Source organism: Oryctolagus cuniculus, chromosome 8 (assembly GCF_051225735.1).
Source record: "Oryctolagus cuniculus isolate XC-2025 breed Fujian yellow rabbit chromosome 8, ASM5122573v1, whole genome shotgun sequence".
NCBI classification, from domain to species: Eukaryota; Metazoa; Chordata; class Mammalia; order Lagomorpha; family Leporidae; genus Oryctolagus; species Oryctolagus cuniculus.
Genome location: NC_142874.1, coordinates 68,446,770 through 68,465,783, shown reverse-complemented (window position 1 = coordinate 68,465,783; position 19,014 = coordinate 68,446,770). Strand labels below are relative to the sequence as shown.

General features: G+C 40.3%; 1 long non-coding RNA gene across 4 annotated transcripts in view; it reads right to left on the bottom strand.

Annotated features, from left to right (window-relative positions):
- The window catches only part of LOC108178130 (uncharacterized), an 82,152-nt gene extending 66,773 nt beyond the window's left edge, over positions 1–15,379 (bottom strand). The window contains exons 1-4 of one of the 4 annotated variants that reach the window (XR_011378042.2): positions 15,209–15,370; positions 11,994–12,086; positions 11,010–11,164; positions 1,505–2,016 (exon numbers count right to left, since the gene is read on the bottom strand). This is a non-coding gene — a long non-coding RNA (uncharacterized LOC108178130). Of the gene's footprint in view, positions 1–1,504; positions 2,017–4,770; positions 5,565–11,009; positions 11,165–11,993; positions 12,087–15,208 lie in introns of those variants that run through there. The other 3 variants (XR_001794826.4, XR_016211986.1, XR_016211985.1) reach the window with 3 other exon arrangements.
- Positions 15,380–19,014: the final 3,635 nt, after the last annotated feature.

The following is a 19,014-nucleotide window of genomic DNA, read 5'->3' as shown; positions in this document are numbered from 1 at the left end:
ATGCCCATGAGAGTATTTCAGGCATGGAAAGCCAAGACACTCTGGGAGAAAAAAAAAAAAAAAAAAAAAAAAAAAAACACCTAAATGGAAGATCTCTGCGAGTGAGATCCCAGTGGAAAGAATGGGTCATCAAAGAAGGAGATACCTTTCTCTGAAGGGAGGAGAGAACTTCCACTTTGACCATGGCCTTGTCTAAATATGATCAGAGTCAGTGAACTCAGGGGGCTTCCATAGCCTTGGCAGCTCATGACAAGAGCCTAGGGTGATTACTGAGTGTCAATTTGTTAAGTCAACAACAGGAGTCACTGTGCACTTACTCCTCATGTAGGATCTTTGTCCTTAGTGTGCTGTACATTGAGATTTAATGCTATAACTAGTACTCAAACAGTATTTTTCACTTTATGTTTCTGTGTGGGAGCAAACTGTTGAAATCTTGACTTAATGTATGCTAAACTGATCTTCTGTATATAAAGAGAAAAGAAAGTGAATCTTGATGTGAATGGAAGGGGAGAGGGCGTGGGAAAGGGGAGGATTGTGGGTGGGAGGGATGTTATGGGGGGGAAGCCATTGTAATCCATATTCTGTACTTTGGAAATTTATATTCATTAAATAAAAGTTTGAAAGCAAAAAAAAAAAAAAAGAAAAAAAAGAAACGTGCCTGGGGATTGCAATTCAGTCCCATCAAGGTGGCATGTACCAATGCCATCTCACTAGTCAAAGTGATCAGTTTCAGTTCATAATTGATCATAATGATAGGTCTAAGAGTCAAAGGGATCACATAAAAAAGACTAGTGTCTGCTAATACTAATTGATATAATTAAAAAGGGAGAGAACAATCCAACATGGGAATCGGGATACACAGCAGACTCATAGAATGGCAGATGTCCTAAACAGCACTCTGGCCTCAGAATCAGCCCTTAAGGTATTCGGATCTGGCTGAAAAGCCCATGAGAGTATTTTAGGCATGCAAAGCCAAGGAACTCTGGCAAAAAACAAACAAACAAAACAAAACAAACAAAAAAAACCTAAATGAAAGATCTCTGTGAGTGAGATCACAGCGGAAAGTATGGGCCCTCAAAGAAGGAGGTACCTTTCTCTGAAGGGAGGAGAGAACTTCCACTTTGACTATGACCTAGTCTAAATAAGATTGGAGTCAGCGAACTCAAATAGCCTTGGAAACTCATGACAAGAGCCTAGGGAGATTTCTGACGCCATAAACAAGAGTGTCAATTTGTTAGGAGTCATTGTGCACTTACTCCTCATGTAGGATCTCTGTCCTTAATGTGTTGTTCAATGTGAATTATCACTATAACTAGTACTCAAACAGTATTTTTCACTTTATGTTTCTGTGTGGGAGCAAACTGTTGAAACTGTTGATCTCCTGTATATAAAGATAATTGAAAATGAATCTTGATGTGAATGGAATGGGAGAGGGAGCTGGAGATGGGAGGGTTGCGGGTGGGAATGAAGTTACTGGGGGGAAAAGCCATTGTAATCCATAAGCTGGAGTTTGAAATTTGTATTTATTAAATAAAAGTAAAAAAAAGAAAATGAAAAAAGAAAACCAAGTAAAGGAAGATTTCTATAGTAAAATATTGAAAGATAATTCAATCTGACAATTTGTCTCTTTTTAGAAAACCTAGATGAAATTGTACTGGTTATTTTATGTAGGGAAAATAGTAGAGGAAAAACACTTTATTTGGCATTCAAAATTTCGTGTAGAGTTTGGAAGAATGCTGACATTCAATGTGAATAGTGGGAACATTGCTCAGCCTTTGTAAAGCTCCCTATCTCTGTAAGAGAACCTCCCATCCCCCTTCCCAGGCTGACCACCACCTCCGACTACCTCCTCCGCCAGCACTCTCCCTCCCTCAGTGGTTCAATTCTAGTTCCTACCCAGCAACAAGAATGTGGACTAGAGGTGAGCTGATTGGCTTTCAGTGGTGGCTCTGTCACTTCATCTCTGGGGCCATGGTCCTGTTACCCTGTATATTCTTTGCACTGCAGTTTGCAAACCTGTAAAATGGGAATATTAGAATTGACTTCACAGGAATAGAATCAGATAAAAGGGAGATAAGAGGTGTCAAGCATTCACTGGAGCTTGCAGGATGATCTCAAACTCCACATTAAAACCCTAGACTTGGGTAACGTAACAGCATCAAAAGACAAGCACTACTAAACCATCAACAGTAAATCATTATAATTCAGACAAAGCAAAATGGACCCATTTGGCCAATATTTGTTGGCCACATGTGGTTTTGTCATAGTTCTTTTCAAAAAAAAGGCAAGAAATCTCACCAAAAACAGTTGCTAAAATAAAAGTTCTTACCATTAGAATTATATATTTATTTCAATGTTATTTAATTATATCCTAGATGATGCAAAATGAAGTATATTTTCTTAAACTATGTGTTATAAAATGTTTATCTACACATTTTTAATTTCATCAGCAACTAGTATTTCTTTCATTAAATCACATATTATCTTAAAACTTTTACCAAATGCAGTTAGAACCCGTATTTACTTGGCCTCCCACTTGTAATCTCAACTTTTGTTTCACACTGTTATAGGTCTTGTTACAAAATCAGCAGTGTGGAGCCATTAGCAGAGCACTGGCATCCTATGTGAGCACTGGTTCACGTCCCTGCTGCTCCACATTCAATTCAGCTCCCTGCTAATGCACTCGGGAAAGCAGCAGAAAAGATGGTGCGAGTACTTGGGCTCCTGCCACCCACCTGGGAGACTCAGATGGAGATCCAGGCTCCTGATCTTGGCCTAGCCCTGCCCCAGCCATTGGAACCATTTGGCTAGTGAATCATTGGGTGGAAGATTCATTCTCACTCCCCCCCACCCCGCTCCTTCTCTTTTTTCTCTCTCTAACTCTGCCTTTTAAGCAAATAAATAAATATCTAAAAAGAAAATCCACAATCCCACAAATGACCTATGGTTATAAATTACACAGATTTGAGCAAAGATTTCACTTCATCTTACTGTAACCTTTTATAGAACATATTCTGAAATTCTTTTAGTTGGATCCCTTCAATCTCTCCTGTTATTAACAGCCTCTTTCCTGTCTTCCCAGTACAGACATTCCGAATCATTTTCATTTTCCAGAGATTCTCTCCTTAGTTTACATCATGAACTCCGGAGAACAACACTGGAATAAGCTGACTTTTTAAAGAAGACCTTTCAAAAAACAGATCAAAGAAAATGATGTGTCCCTTGTTCTCACACACAGAGGGGTTATGGCTTCTGCGAAATCTCCTCTGCCAGAATGGTTTGGGTTCTTACAGGGTACACTGGAAACAACCTGGTTGTGTGCACTTCCCACAATGAGTTAGTCTATTTTTCTTTACTATAATGAAATACCTGAGGCAGCTTACTCCAAAAAGAAAACAGATGCCTTTCATTCATGGTTCTGGAGGAGCAAGATTTAGGGGCTTCATCTTGTGATGGTTTTCTTGCTGGCAGAAGCTCAATGCGGCACAGAGCACTGCTTGGCAAGACAGAGGGAGTGTATATGCATATGTGAGTGTGTGAGTGTGTGTGTGCGTGTGTGTGTGTGTCTGACACCAGGATTCAATCATGAGGGCCTCAGCCTAATGACTTTATCTAATCCCTGATGATTTCCCCAATGGCCCACTTCTAAACACATTGTCAGATGAAGGTTTTATCTTCTTATTATGTTACAATAGAAATTACATTTCAGCACATAAACCTTGGGGAATACTCCAGTTAGGTTTCAATAATGGAATTCACTATAACATTTCCCTGGACCTGAGTGCCTTTCTGGAGGAAAGCAGCATCAAGGTTGGGCTTGCAGGCCCAGCACAGCATCTGCACAGCCCGTCTGATCCCCCAGCAGCCGGCACAGAGGCTCTGGATTCAAACCAGCTGAAAAGATTCTCAGAGCTCATTTCAATTCTTTTTAACAATTATTTATTTGACAAGCAGAGTGACACACACACACACACACACACACACAGGTCTCCCATGTGCTGATTCACTACTCAAATGGCTGCAACTAGTGGGGCTGGGCCAGGACCAAGTCAGGAGCCCAGAACTCCATGTGGGACTCCCAAGTGGGTTGCGGAGGTCCACACTTGGGTCATCTTCCTCTGCAGGGAACTGGATCCGAAACAGAGCAGCTGGGGTTTGAACCAGAGCTCTGCTCTGATGTGAGATGCCGGCATCACAGGCAATGGTTTAACCTGCTATGCCATAATGCTGGCTCCTCATTTCAATTTGAAGTGTTAATGAATTGTATTGCTGTTTATACAGTCATAAAATGAATAGTACTGTGGTTTATGTGAAAAGCTGACTTAATATACATCCATGTTTTATATGTACTCTGATGTCATTATATACATGTATGTGTGTATGTATATCTAAATAATTTTTTCCACTGTCTCCCTCTGTCTTATCAGGAAGTTACTTTGTGTTGGTACAGAGGAGCTGTTAAGATCTGGTTTTTAATTCTGTGATGCTTTCAACAATTTTTCCTATCTAGAAAATTTCCGTTCTTTCTCTCCAAATGTATTCAATATGGCTCCTTTTTGAACCCTTCTATTCCTGCCTGTGATGAGCTAATCACTAGCTCTTCCAAATAACTTCTATTGTTTACTTCTCATGTAGTTCTTATTTTTTTCTAATGCAAAGTTCATACTCTTCAATTGTTACAAGGATCTTGTATTCTTCTTTCCTAGAAAACTCTCTTCCACTTAGAACAGGATTTATGTTAATTGAATATATTGAAGCCAATGAGACAGATTACTGGTCTGATTTTTCAGATGTTAATTTTTATAAGCAGCTGTTTTGCAATTGGTTTGTCACCAGATGAACAAAAATATATTTAATACAGATGGGCACAAGTGAACAACATTCATGATTGGTCTTGTAAAAAAAAAAAAAAAAAAACTCCATCTGCAATTTCATCTTAAAAATAAGGAGACACCAAAAGGATTTCTCGAAATTGCCATTATGCTGGTAGAAATGACAACATTTTTTTCGAACTGGGATAAAATTTGGTCATTTACACTGTACAGTGTGGGTACATTATAAAACTTATGGTTGGGCTATTTTAAGATTTTACTTATTTATTTGAGAGGTAGAGCTACAGATAGAGGGAGGGAAAGACAGAGAGAAAGGTTTTCATTCTCTTGTTCACTCCTCAAAGGGCTGCAACTGCAGGAACTGCACCAATCCAAAGCCAGGAGCTTGGAGCTTCTTCCTGGTCTCCCACGAGGGTGCAGGGTCCCAAGGACTTGGGCCATCTTCTACTGCTTTCCCAGGCCATTGCAGAGAGCTGGATCAGAAGATGAGCAGTCGAGAAGAACCAGTGCCCATATAGAATGCAGGTGGTGGTTTTACCCACTATGCCACAGAGCCAGCCCACGTCAGGCTTGAAAACTAGATTTCTAAATGTGTGTGTGTGTGTGTGTGTATCAATACACAGAACAGAATTAATTCTTGCTTAGCTGATTCCATTATAAGCAGTGCACTGATCAATGGTAAGAAGCGATTACAAGTGTGCAGGTTAACACAGAAGCATACCACCCTTGGACCTGGTGAAAGAGAACACGGCCACGACTTAACAGCAGCAGAATGGAAGTCTGAAGTGTACAAGTCCATCATTAATCACTGTTTCTTTTTTTTTTCCTTTTTTTAATTTTTTTAAAAATTTTTTTATTTGTGTTTCTTTTTCTTAAACTGTTCTAACCCAGCATTTGGGAAATTTGTTTTTATTAACACCTCTAAAGTTCTGTGAAAAGAATTCAGGAGTACATCAGAAAATCTTCACTTCAAATAATGCCTGTATTCTCTGTGGTTTAAATCATTTTCTTACACCCATTTCAAAAACATGTTTTGCCTTTATGAAAAAGAAGCCCTCCGAAAAGGCTTTAAGTTGATAAAACACGTATGTGAAACCACAGCCTACTGATCTTAATGTAATTTTCTGGAGATTCGTGGGTATTCTTGGTTCATTTTCCGAAGTCTTACAATGAAAATTTCTCCCAAACAATAATGATGGCATTATTTCAGTTCTTTTTCTACTATCAAATAATTACCTGACATAAAAACTCAGGATAATCTAACTTTCTGGGAGTTTGTTTTTTAGCATAGTTGAGTACCTACATTGTAGACACTGATGAAAACATAGATCCCTCACTACTCTGCAAATTTCTATCAAAATACTGGCACTGAGCTATAGTTTTATAAAGGTTAATGAAGACAGAGCTGCACAGCATAAAATCCTCTCTAATATATAATTACAAATGGGTGAATAGTAATGAAGTATTACAGAAATGTAATAAAATGTTCATATTAATGATAAAGAATGTAGAGGTGCTGATTTTAATAACAACTTGATTTTGATTTTTAGCAAACTTTTTGTAACTCAGATGCCTGCATTAAATATTTGTTACCATTAAGCTCCACCATTGCTGTTCTAACTACGACTATGAACAGCAGGACTAAGGAAGAACTGAGCACCTTGCTTTTGATTTATACTGCTTACTATTATATGCAACCTATCCCTTTTAGTTTTCTTTACTGAAAACTAGTGGTTTTTGGATAAAGTCATATCTTGAGATTAAATTACATACGAATGTTTAGTCTCTTCTAAATTCAAGCTGAAGGAAAAAAATCTCTCTTATTGCAGATCAAATTTTTGGCAACATTTTAGGATGGAACTTGTGGCTGTGATACTGGAAAGCTACCGAACAAGAAATAACATCACTTAGGGTTTGCAGCCCAACACTCGTGTGTGCCAAACTCCTTGTCTTCATAAATATTTATGAGTGATCTCTGCCATCTCATTAGAATTTAACTCAAAGACAACAGGTGCAAGCAATGATTGCTCAAGCTAGGCCAACTAACTTCACTAATGTGTTCCAAGTTCTACATTTAGAAGAATCTGGAGAGGGTGGACTCTGACTTCTTTGGTTTATTCATATCATTTAAAGAGTGTTGTTTGGGCACTTCTAAGTATCAGTGACTTGCTTCCAGAGAGCTGCAGTCTAGTTTGAAAGGGTCTACATTAAAGGAAACATGAATAACCGTTGAGTTACATTTGTGCAGATGTACTGAGAGAGATGTAGAGTTCATTCTAAAAGAATCTGGCAGTGAGACTTGCCCCAAGAAGAGCATTCAGCAAGGGATTCTGGAACCCCCAGGATGGGTACGTGCTCACTAGGTCAAGTAGGGTTGGAAAGGAATGACTTGTAAGAGTTTGTGATGCCTGGAATAGGGCCTTGAGGCAGGATGACATCTGGTTCCTCCTGAAGACTGAGATAAAACAAGAATAAATACATAGGGTGCAGTGAGTCAGAGGGAGGTGTTACAAGAGGAGAGTGTCACACAAATGGACTAAGGATATGAACAGCCATTTTTCGAAGGATGACATACAAATGGCCAAACAGACACATGCAAAGATGCTCAGGATCACTAGCCATCAGGGAAATGCAAATCAAAACCACAGTGAGATTTCTCCTCACCCCAGTTAGAATGGCTCTCATACAGAAATCAACAAACAACAAATGTTGGCAAGGATATGGGGAAAGAGGTACCATAATCCACTGCTGGTGGAAATGTAAAGAGTACAACCACTATGGAAGACAGTATGGAGATTCCTCAGGTATCTGAAAATAAATCCACCATATGATCCACTCATTCCATCCTGAGAATTTTCCCAAAAGGAAATGAAATCAGCATTTGAAAGAGTTATCTGGACTCACATGTTTATTGCAGCTTAACTCAAAATAGGTAAGATAGGGAATCAAACCAGATGTCCATCAACTGACTAATGGGTAATGAAATCCTGGTATATACTATAGAATATTACTCAGCCATGAAAAAGACAAATAGCATGCAACTGGAAACCATTATTTTTGGTTAAATAAGCAAGTCCCCAAAGGACAAATATATGTTGATTTGTGGAAGTTAATATACAGAGTAGAAAAAATTAATATATATGAGTGAAATTGACATTTTGAGATTTTTATTAGTTTATAGCACTTGCCATACTCTTTTTTTAAAGATTTATTTATTTATTTGAAAGGTATAATTAGAGGCTGGCGCCGCAGCTCACTAGGCTAATCCTCCGTCTGTGGCGCCAGCATACCGGGTTCTAGTCCTGGTTGGGGCGCTGGATTCTGTCCCACTTGCTCCTCTTCCAGTCCAGCTCTTTGCTGCGGTCTGGGAAGGCAGTGGAGGATGGCTCAAATCCTTGGGCCCTGCACCCGCATGGGAGACCAGGAGGAAGCACCTCTCTCCTGGCTGCGGATCAGCACAGTGCGCTGGCCGTAGCGGCCATTTGGGAGGTGAACCAATGGAAGGAAGACCTTTCCCTCCCTCTCTCTCTCTCTCTCTCTCTCTTTCACTGTCTAACTCTGCCTGTCGAAAATAATAATAATAATAATAATAAGGTATAATTAGAGAAAGAGAGAGGCAGAGACAGAGAGAGAGAATCTTTCATCCCCTGGTTCATTCCTCAAATGTTCGAGAGCCAGGAGTTTCTTCCAGGTCTCCCACGTGGGAGCAGGGACCCAAACATTTGGGCCATCTTCCACCCTCCCAGGTGCATTAGCGGGGAGCTGGATCATTAGCGGAGCATCTAGAACTCGTATTGGCACTCAAATGGAATGCCAGCACTGCAGGCGGCAGCTTTATTGGCTAGACCACAGAATCTTCCCCTTTGTGTATTCTCTCTCTCTCTCTCTCTTTCTCTCTCTCTCTTTTAAATGATGTATTTATTTGAATGGCAGAGCTATAGAGGCAGAGAGACAGAGAAAAAGAGAGAGAAAGAGAGAGAGAGAGAGAGAGGTCTTCCATCCACTGGTTCACTCTCCATGTGGCCACAACAACCTGATCTGAAGCCAAGAGCCAGGAGCTTCTTCCAGGTTTCCCAAGTGGGTGCAGGGACCCAAGGACTTAGTCCATCTCCTACTGCTTTCCCAGGTCAGAGCAGAGAGCAGGATTGGAAGTGGAGCAGCTGGGACTTGAACCAGTGCCCATATGGGATGCAGGCACTGCAGGTGGTGGCTTTACCTGCTACACCATAGCACCAGTCCCTTGTGTTTACTCTAGAGGAATAGTCATTTCCTTACTTACCACTTGTGAAATTCTTTCTTTAGCAGGGGGTTAGGCTTGTGATTGTAAATTAAATTGAAACCATGTCATTGAAAAAATTAAAAGAACAGAAGGAAGAAGGAGGGTAAGAATGAGGGAAGGATAGAGAATAAGATGGAACTATCATTATGTTCTCAAAACTGTATAAATGAAATTTCTTTCCCTTATATAAATAAAAAGTTTAATTTTTTAAAATAAGTAGGATGAGAACAGCAATATAGTTAACAATGAGTTACTAAAGAATTTTATAAACCATGGTAAAATATCATTTACTCATCCAGTACATTCAACACATATCTCCTGCATGCTGAATTTGTGCTAGGTAAAGTTCTATGGGCTGGCATAGGGCAGTGATTGAAAGAGAAAAACAAATCCTGTTCTCACACAGCCTGAACAGCAGTGGGAAAACAGAAAATAAGTGAATGAATAAATTCATAGTCGACCCCTGTGTGCTATGGAGAAAAAATAAAGGTAATGTGGCCTCTAAATAAAGTCACTGGGGAGCTGGGCGGGTCATGGGGCCTTTATCACAAAGGAAAACAAGTTGAAAACTGAAGGAAATCAGGGATGAGTAAAGCAGATACAGGGAACAGAATATTTCATGAAATAGGGATTTTTAGCCTGGATTCCCAACTAGAATTCAGGTTGCCCCTGAACTTGAATAGGAAAAAAAAAAGAGAGAGAGAGAGAGAGAGAGAGAGAGAGAGAAATGAAGGAAGGAAGGGAGGAAGGGAGGGAGGGGAGGAGGAAGGGAGGGAGGGAAGGAGAGAAAGAGAGAAAGAGAAAGAGAGAAAGAAAAAAATGAAGGAAGGAAGAGAGAGAGAAAGAAAAATAAACGATACCCTGGCCAACATCTCACTAAGATTTAGTATTTCCTTCAATTATCAGTGTTATCATTTTCAATGTTATCCACAAAGCCCCTAGTAGCGTCAACAATTTCATTGCCCAATTTTCCAGGATATTTAGTTTACATAACAACATAGAAGCACCTTGAAATATCATCTACTCTAACCACTGCTTTGAGATTATGATTATTATTCAATGTTCTGCTCAGTTGTCATTATTTTGATGAATTAGTGAAGTGTGCACGTTACTATATAACACATTTAATTTGAAATTATTTGTGCTGTTTTTCAATATAGCTGGTTTTATTTGTAGTCCAGTGAATTTTTTTCCCTATGCGTGTGAAATATCCTCCTAAGGGCAAATCTGCTTCCCTCAGCTGTGAGAGTTTGAGGGAACACATCGGGGCGTCCCTCTGTGTAGGCAGGATGAAGCTAGAAGTCATGATGTAGATAGGTGCTTGTCCCATCCAAGACACAGCTGAGCGTCAGTGAGGAGGAAGCCGGGCAGTAATGGGGATGATGGGACAAGGGATCAGGGAGGTGTGAGCCAGGAGCAGCAGATCGTGCTGGGGTTTTGCCCATTACAGTGAGACATTGTTAACGGGCTTTAAGTTAGGAGCTCAATTAAGAACATCCAGAAAGTGTGATAATAAAAAACAAATTAAAAATGAAGGCCCTGAAATTTTTCCCTAACTAATCTCCTTGCTCTCCTTGAGAGTTATGGAGGTCATTTACCTTCCACCAAAGCTCTTGTTCTGTTACATCAAGTGTTTCAAGGGTTAACACTGGGTTACGCTTTATCAGCTAGAAATTAAGCCATGCGAATTGGAATACCATCTAGACACCATTTCCTTCTCTGCTTTCAATTATCTACATGCCGAGCTTTCTAAATGTGCATTCGTGTTATTCTCCAATAAATTTGCCTTCTTTCCTCTCATCTTCATTTCACATCTGCAGGACTCACTTTTTAGGGGTCAGAATGAAAATGGCATAGCAGCACTCATTGTCTTCTGTGTAAGTAAAGAAATCACCCACCTCGAATAGCACTTTCCATCACCCTCACCCCCATCACGTAGGCTTCCAGGACGCACTCTGCAGGCATCCAGGTGAACATCTCAGGAGAGAAGTCAAGCTGACCTCCTAGCACATGGTTCTCCACTAGCCTCTTGTTTTTGCTACTTTCACACAATCTGTAAGCAAAGGGATAAATCTGAGAGAGTGTAGTGGGCAGTTTTAAGACCAGACTGAAGAAGTAGGCAAAGTAAGATCAAGGAAGGCGTGGTAGGCCATATTAAATATTTTGGATCATGTTCCTGGGGAAGTGGAAAATAAAGGATTTCTATCACAAAGCTGAAACATGTGATTTGAATTTCATAAAGTCAATGCCGTGAAAATATTATGGAAAATGAAAGTAAGAAATAAAAGAGTAAATTATTTTTTAAAATTATATCCGTGGTAGCTTTTAATAATGAAAGAAGAAAGGACTGGACCTATTTGGGAAAAATAAAAAGGAAGCCTAACAACACGACTGGCGGTGTATGGGTTAAAGCAGACAGTGAGTTAAGGATGATCAGGATAGTAGAGATCTGTGTGGGCAGTAGTGCCACATTCTGAGACTAAGTTCTCTAGAGAAAAATAGCTTTGGGAAAAGAGGATGGTGTTTCTGTTTGAGGTTTCTTGAATTTGAGAAGCTGATGCCAAGTTCATGTGGAGATGGCAAGTGGCAAGTGAACCCAGAACTGACTGGGTTGCAGTAAACACAACACAAAACACAAACTATAGAGACAGTGGATGAAAACTGTCAGGACTTTGTGGACAGCAAAATCGGGAAAGGGTCCAGAGTGAGTCTGTGGATGCCTTTAAACCTGTTCATCCTTTATCTGTGAAATCTGGCTTCCTTTAGAAGGACCTGATACAGGCACAGATGTGTGACCCTGCGGTGGGTTACGACAAACTGCAGTCTTCCCAGGTACACCAAGTTCTTGCCTTGGACAATAGGAATCCGTCTGGAGTACAAACCTGGCAGCGTGGGAGTTCCACGTGGGCCACTCGGCAGTGCCAGACGCTGGGGTGCAGTTCTCTGTGTAGCAGAAGACTCACACGTGGTGGTTCCTGAAAAAGAGGGGAAAAGTTTGATCCATTACTGCTGATTTTCTCCCTAGTGAGGGGCTGATAGGGTAAAGCCCTCTCGAAGTGCCTAACTCAATAAAGCAGAAAGAGAAATTGTGGTGAGGGGAGTAGAACAACAACAGCAAACTCACAGTCCTCCCTGCGGACACACACCATGTTCAACATTGACTTACTTGACGTCCAGGACAGAGGATCCAGAGGCAACCCAAGCACTACCAGTCTTATCAGGTGAAAGAAGCAAAATAGTATCAGAAGAATTGCCCAACTACTCTTTCCCTTAACCTCTAAAGCCAGAGGAAGACTTTAAGTAAACTATACTTTTAATAAAATAGTGTTTCTTTGATATTTATTATTTTTGCATTTTTCTTTTACTTTTTTTTTTTTTTAAATTTTTTGACAGGCAGAGTGGACAGTGAGAGAGAGAGACAGAGAGAAAGGTCTTCCTTTGCCGTTGGTTCACCCTCCAATGGCCGCCACGGCCGGCGCACCGCGCTGATCCGATGGCAGGAGCCAGGAGCCAGGTGCTTTTCCTGGTCTCCCATGGGGTGCAGGGCCCAAGCACCTGGGCCATCCTCCACTGCACTCCCTGGCCACAGCAGAGAGCTGGCCTGGAAGAGGGGCAACCGGGACAGAATCCGGCGCCCCGACCAGGACTAGAACCCGGTGTGCTGGCGCCGCTAGGCGGAGGATTAGCCTAGTGAGCCGCGGCGCCGGCCTTCTTTTACTTTTTTAAAAAAAGATTTATTTATTTTTTTTGTTTGTTTGTTTGACAGGTAAAGGTATAGATTTATTTATTTGAAAAGCAGTTACACACAAACACACACACACACACAGAGAAAGAGAATCTCCCAGCCTCTGGTTCACTCTCCAAATGGCTGCATAGACCAGGGCTGGAACAGGCCAAAGCTGGGAGCCAAGAACTCCTTGCACGTCTCCTACATGGGTGACCATCTTCCACTGCTCTCCCAGACAGACACAGTAGCAGAGAGTTGGATCAGACACAGAGCAGTCGTGACTTGAACTGGCACTCTGCTACGGGATGCCAGCTTTACAGGCAGCTGTGCCACAGTGACTGCCCCTGTTCTTTTATTTTTAAAGATATTCTCAATGTACTTAGCATTGACAGAAAGAACAGCTATTAGAGATATTCTAAATATAAATGAACTTGGACTCTGCTAGTCCTTTTGGCTGAATGCAAGAAGAACAAATGAAAGCCACTGCTAACAAATGCATATATAACTCTGTGAGAGACACTGGTGATTGTAGTAGACATGAGGGGGTCTAGGAGAGTTTGTAGAATTGATAGGGTGTTGATTCATTGAAGTGCCGAAGCAAATAGCTGCATATGATGATTTCATGTTAATTTATCATGGAAAATAGCAGTCTAAAGGAAGATAAAAATGATAAATTAATTGTTTCTCAGCTCCTCTTTTGGGTGCACGACATACAAACATTTCCTCTTCTGTTTTTCATGGATTTATAATATACAGGTTATACCTCTCATTTAAATCAGAATACGTTATCATAGTCTGAAATTATTTGAAATAGTTGCACATATAAGAAGAATGAGATAATTACAATCAAGTATACCCCATCACAATTTAATAAAGAAGTCACTAGAAATTGACATATTCAACCATTCCTGATTTGCTTATTGATTGTTTACCACAGGCCACTGTGTCACAGTGAATACAAGAAAATCTTGGGGCCAGCGCTGTGGTGTAGTGGGTAAAGCCGCTGCCTGCCGTGCCAGCATCCCTTACTGGTGCCGATTCGAGTCCCACCTGCTCCAGCTCTCTACTATGGTCTGGGAAAGCAGTGGAAGATGGCCCAAGTCCTTGGGCCCCAGCACCCACATAGGAGACCTGGAAGAAGCTTCTGGCTCCTGGCTTTAGAATGGCACAGCTCTGGCCTTTGCGGCCAATTGAGGAGTGAACCAGTGGATGGAAGATCCCTCTCTTTCTCTCTCTCTCTCTCTGTAATTTTGACTTTCAAAAAAATAAATCTTAAAAAAAAGGAAAATCTCTTCTCACAGGGGTATTCACAAGAGGAGAATTTGTTAACGAAAAACAAATAAACAACCATATACCTACAGAATTTCAGTGATCTTTTTAAAAGGTTAAATTATTTATTTACTTTAAAGGCAGATTAACATGAGGTCGGGGAGAGAATGAGAATCTTTTGCTGGTTCACTCCCCAAACAGCTGCAACAACCAGGTGTGGGCCAGGCCGAGGCAAAATGCCAGGAACCCCAATCTGATCTCGCATGTGGGTGGCAGGGGCCTAAGCACTTGAGCCATCCTGCCTGCCTTCCCAGGCACATTCATGGTGAGCTGGATCAAAAAGCAGAGCAGCAGGGGACTAGAACTGTGGCAAGTGTCAGCTTAACCCGCGGCACCACAGTGCCAGCCCCAGTGCTTCACAGACATTAAGGGCAATAACGGATAGAAAGTGAGGGAGGCAGTGGAGGTGCAGTAGGTGTGCTGTTTGATAATTATGAGCATCGAGTCACATTTGAGCGGAGGCCTGGTGAAGGAAGGGAGGGCCTGGCCAGAGTCTGGGAGATAGCGTTCTAAGAGTGAGCAAATGCACAAGTCACGGCACTGAGGCAGGAGCACGCTTCGCTCAAGAGCTAAGAAAGCGCTTTTCATAATGTATGTGTTCTTAGCCATGCTTTGTCTTCCAAAACTGATCTACTCCTTAAAGCAAGCCATCCAGGGGACAAAAAACCAAAAACAACTGATTAAGTAAGGTTCTAGATTTATTTTTATCTATGTGGATGTGATAGATGAAATGCACTTCTTACCTAGGCAAATATGAAAGAATATTTTTTTTTAAATAATGCAACCTGTTTACAGTCATCACTAAAATATTCCATGGACTATTGGTTCAACATTCCGAGATCATCATGAAGTAAAATGTGTCCCTATTTCTGTAGTTCGCTCTAAAGTTTCAGGGCAGCTCTCTGCAAAACGAAACACCGCCTTTACCCCATGCAAGCACAAAACAATGAGGATCCCTGCACCTTCGGTACAATCTGTGTCTTAATTTTTTAGCGAGCAGAAGCCTGCACAATGTACTGGGTCATGGAATGAGGAACTTACCATCGATTCAAAAGCATGCTGGGAACGGACGACTTCCCCCACATGTGTGGCTTGGTACCCAGCAAGTGGCTTTAAGATGTGATCAGCCCCAGTTCCTAAAACAGGGTTTCTTGCCTTCCTACTTTCCTACTGCCAGGTCACATGAAAAGAAGTAACAACTTTCTTTTCCTGTTAGTCTAGCTGCTTAAAAATAACACATTCCAGCAAGGAGGGAGGGAGATTACAAGCAACAGGACATATGAGCCTTGCCAAGGGGCCAGCATTTCCTGGCTCACAATTGCAGGAAAAGCTTTGCTCCATTATCAATGGGACCTGGATGCTTTGATAGGCAATTGTTGTAAAAGCTAAACAACATTTGCAGTTGAAATATTGTGTGTGTGTTATACAAGGCTTGTGTGGAGGAAATATAGCACCAGATGGATCAGACAATAGTCTTGTCTGATGTTTTGTTCTTTTACTGGTAATAAAATAAAAACTCAAAAAATGGTCATATACAACTTTGCTCTTAATAAAGCCTCTGTTGTTTTAGAAAAAGAATAGTGGAGCTGTCATGAACAATACACATTTCCTTTTCAATAACTGCTGATTTTAAAATGTACTGAGTTAAAATAGACCTTGACCAGAAACAATGGAATGGCTGTAAAATCACAATCACTTTGTGTAAGGACATTCCTTATTAAACACACCGTTATCTCATCTCTAGGTGGAATTAGGAAAATAATACTAATAGCTGATGGGTTAAAATATGAAGAACTTCAAAAACTTCATGGAAAATGTATAATTAAAAGATTACGTGCATTTTCCATGAATTTTTTGGAGATTCCCATATACTCCTCCTATTGACAGGATGGAGGTATGACATCCAATAATTCCTTGATTTCTTGATGAAGAATTGCTTTGCTCCCCATTTCTTGTTCTTATGAGAAATATGTAAATAGTTTATATGTATTTAATGATTCATATTTAATAATTATGTAAATCTATATATTCATATTATATATAAATTTAAATACTGTTCAATACTATTTAAATGCTGTTTAAATACTACACCAATATTTGCAGATTCTAGATATAATATTTAAATGTCTAAAATATTATTTATTTTAAGATATCTACACATATGTTCTCCCTTTCTCAGAAAATTCATTAGCTGTGGTAAAGTGTGGACCTGGAAATTGAATGTCTGGCAAATAGTAGGTTCTAATTAAGTTTCATGCCTTCCACATCCTTTCCATTGATGATAAATATACTGAGAATTCTAACAGAGAAACTTCTTCATAAATAAATATATATAATTTCTTTTTTTTTTTTTTTTTATTTGACAGGCAGAGTTAGACAGTGAGAGAGACAGAGAGAAAGGTCTTCCCTCCACTGGTTCACCCCCCAAATGGCTGTCACGGCCGGCACACTGTGCCGATCTGAAACCAGGAGCCAGGTACTTCTCCTGGTCTCCCATGCGGGTGCAGGGCCCAAGCACCTGGGCCATCCTCCACTGCACTCCCGGGCCACAGCAGAGAGCTGGACTGGAAGAGGAGCAACCTGGAAGAACCCAGCGCCCATATGGGATGCCGGCGCAGCAGGCAGAGGATTAACCAAGTGAGCCACGGCGCTGGCCCCAGTATATACAGTTTCTAATATCCTGAAGTGACATTTCTATATCCTAAAATAAAACACATCTTTGGGTATTGGTCTTTAAGAAAATCTATCTATCTTTTCTGTTTTGGGATCTAATTTGATATGACTACAAATATCCTTTGCCCCAAATCTTTTAGGCCAACCCCGATTCTGAGGATATTATGAAAGTAGCAAAACTTCACACAGGTCTTTTATAGCGTGGTTACATAGGCTTATAGAAAGGTAGTATGCATTCCTAGCGCAATACTTGTCGGAGGTATCTTGGAGCACTTGGAGGGCAGAGGTGGTGAGTAGATTAGTGATAGCAGTCCAAAGAATCTTATTTCCAGGGAGAAACATATTATTAAATATAAAAAAAGATAAGAAAAATATTTTACCATCAAGTTGAAGAAGTTAAGAAGATAATCAAGCAGAGTATTTTTAAAAATCAATGGCAATATTTATAAAATAGAATTAGGTTCAGACTTAATATTTACTTTTATTTTAATACTGACTCCTAATGGAACTTAGAAACAGCTGGCTTTGTTGATCTAATGGTCTGTGTAAGACTGAATAGGCAGAGTTAGAACCATTAAAGTTCCATTCTCATCAGATTTATGCTTGAGAAAACTGAGCATACTCTTATAGTAATTTATTATAGACACTCCTTGGCTTGCATTAGATATATCGTTGAAATGACAGGAAAGTTTGGGATGAAATAATACAGCAATTACACAGTTTAAAACTTTTAATAATAGAGAAGCATTCAACCACAGTTCATCACCACCATCTGTGTTGTATATAGCATCTTAAGATTAATAAGGAGACAGAGTTTTGTTTGTTGCTTTGTTTATGGGGAATTCAGACAGAGATGGGCTTTTTCCCATCTCTGAAGAATATTGCACAAAGAAAGATAGTTATCTTTCTTGGATGGCAGCGACATTCTCAAGGTCTTTTCCAGACTATTTCTCCCTTAATTAGCCTACAGTAGTGTCTCAGCATTCAAATATTTTTATTCAAAAACATATATTATCTCCTCACCTAACTAGTGAGAGGAAATTTTTTGATAATGACCCATTCTCATCTTCTGGAATGCCAACTACAACATTGGTTTAAATTTCAATTCTATGTTAGACTCGGGGCGGAGAAAAGTCGTTATTTGTGGCTTCCCGGCACTAATTTAATGTTCTGAATTGCATCTCCTCCTAGTGGCTTCATAGAGTAATCACAATTTCCAGAGTGGGTACCTCAGTTAATTCAATTCAATTCACTCCAGTTCCATTTGATTCAATGCACTTTGTCCAACCCAATTTCAGAAGTCGTTGCTGAATACTTACTGACTAAGGACACCCAGACATAAATAGAAAAATACAAGGGACTCCTATCTTGACCTCAAATGAGCTAATTTTATGAGTCAATGATTTTAATCACCAGTTGTAGCATTCTTTCTTCCTTTATTCCAATTTTTAATTAAATGGTAATAAAACAGTAGTTTTTTCTGATGCTAATAGATACTGAAACTTTCCTCTCCAAAGATGGCAACATGGCTGAAACTGAGCTGATGTACGACAGACAGAACCTCTATGTCAAGATAGGGAAATCTAAAATAAAGTATTCAGGGGACACAACACTTGAAAGTAGTGCAGTATATGGTGTAAGGACTCAGTTCTAGGAGGAGGACATCATGCTGGACTGGAAATACGATCATTTGCTGACTTGGAGTCAGAATATTGTTTTATTTTGTTTGGTTTGTTTTGATTCTGACTCTAATATGAGGTTGTTGTTGTTTTTTGTTTGTTTTGTTTTTTATTTTTTACGATTTATTTATTTATTTGAAGGAGAGTTACAGAGAGAGGACAGAGATGCAGAGATCTTCCATCCAATGCTTCACTTCCAAAATGGCCACAACAGCCAGTGCTGGGCCAGGCCAAAGCCAGGAGCCAGGAACTCTGTCCGAGTCTTCCACACAGGAGGCAGGGCTCCAAGTTCTTGGGTCATCTTCTGCTGCTGTTTCTGGTGCGTTAGCTGGGCACTGGATCTGAAGTGGAGTGACTGGGACGGGAAGTTGCATTCATATGGGGTTCTGGGGTCACAGACTAGGGCTTCCCCCTTGCAGTCACAGTGCCTGAGCCTCTAGCACCAGTTTTGTGATCTCAGATGAGTCATCAAAGCTCCTCCATCAGTCTTCTTAG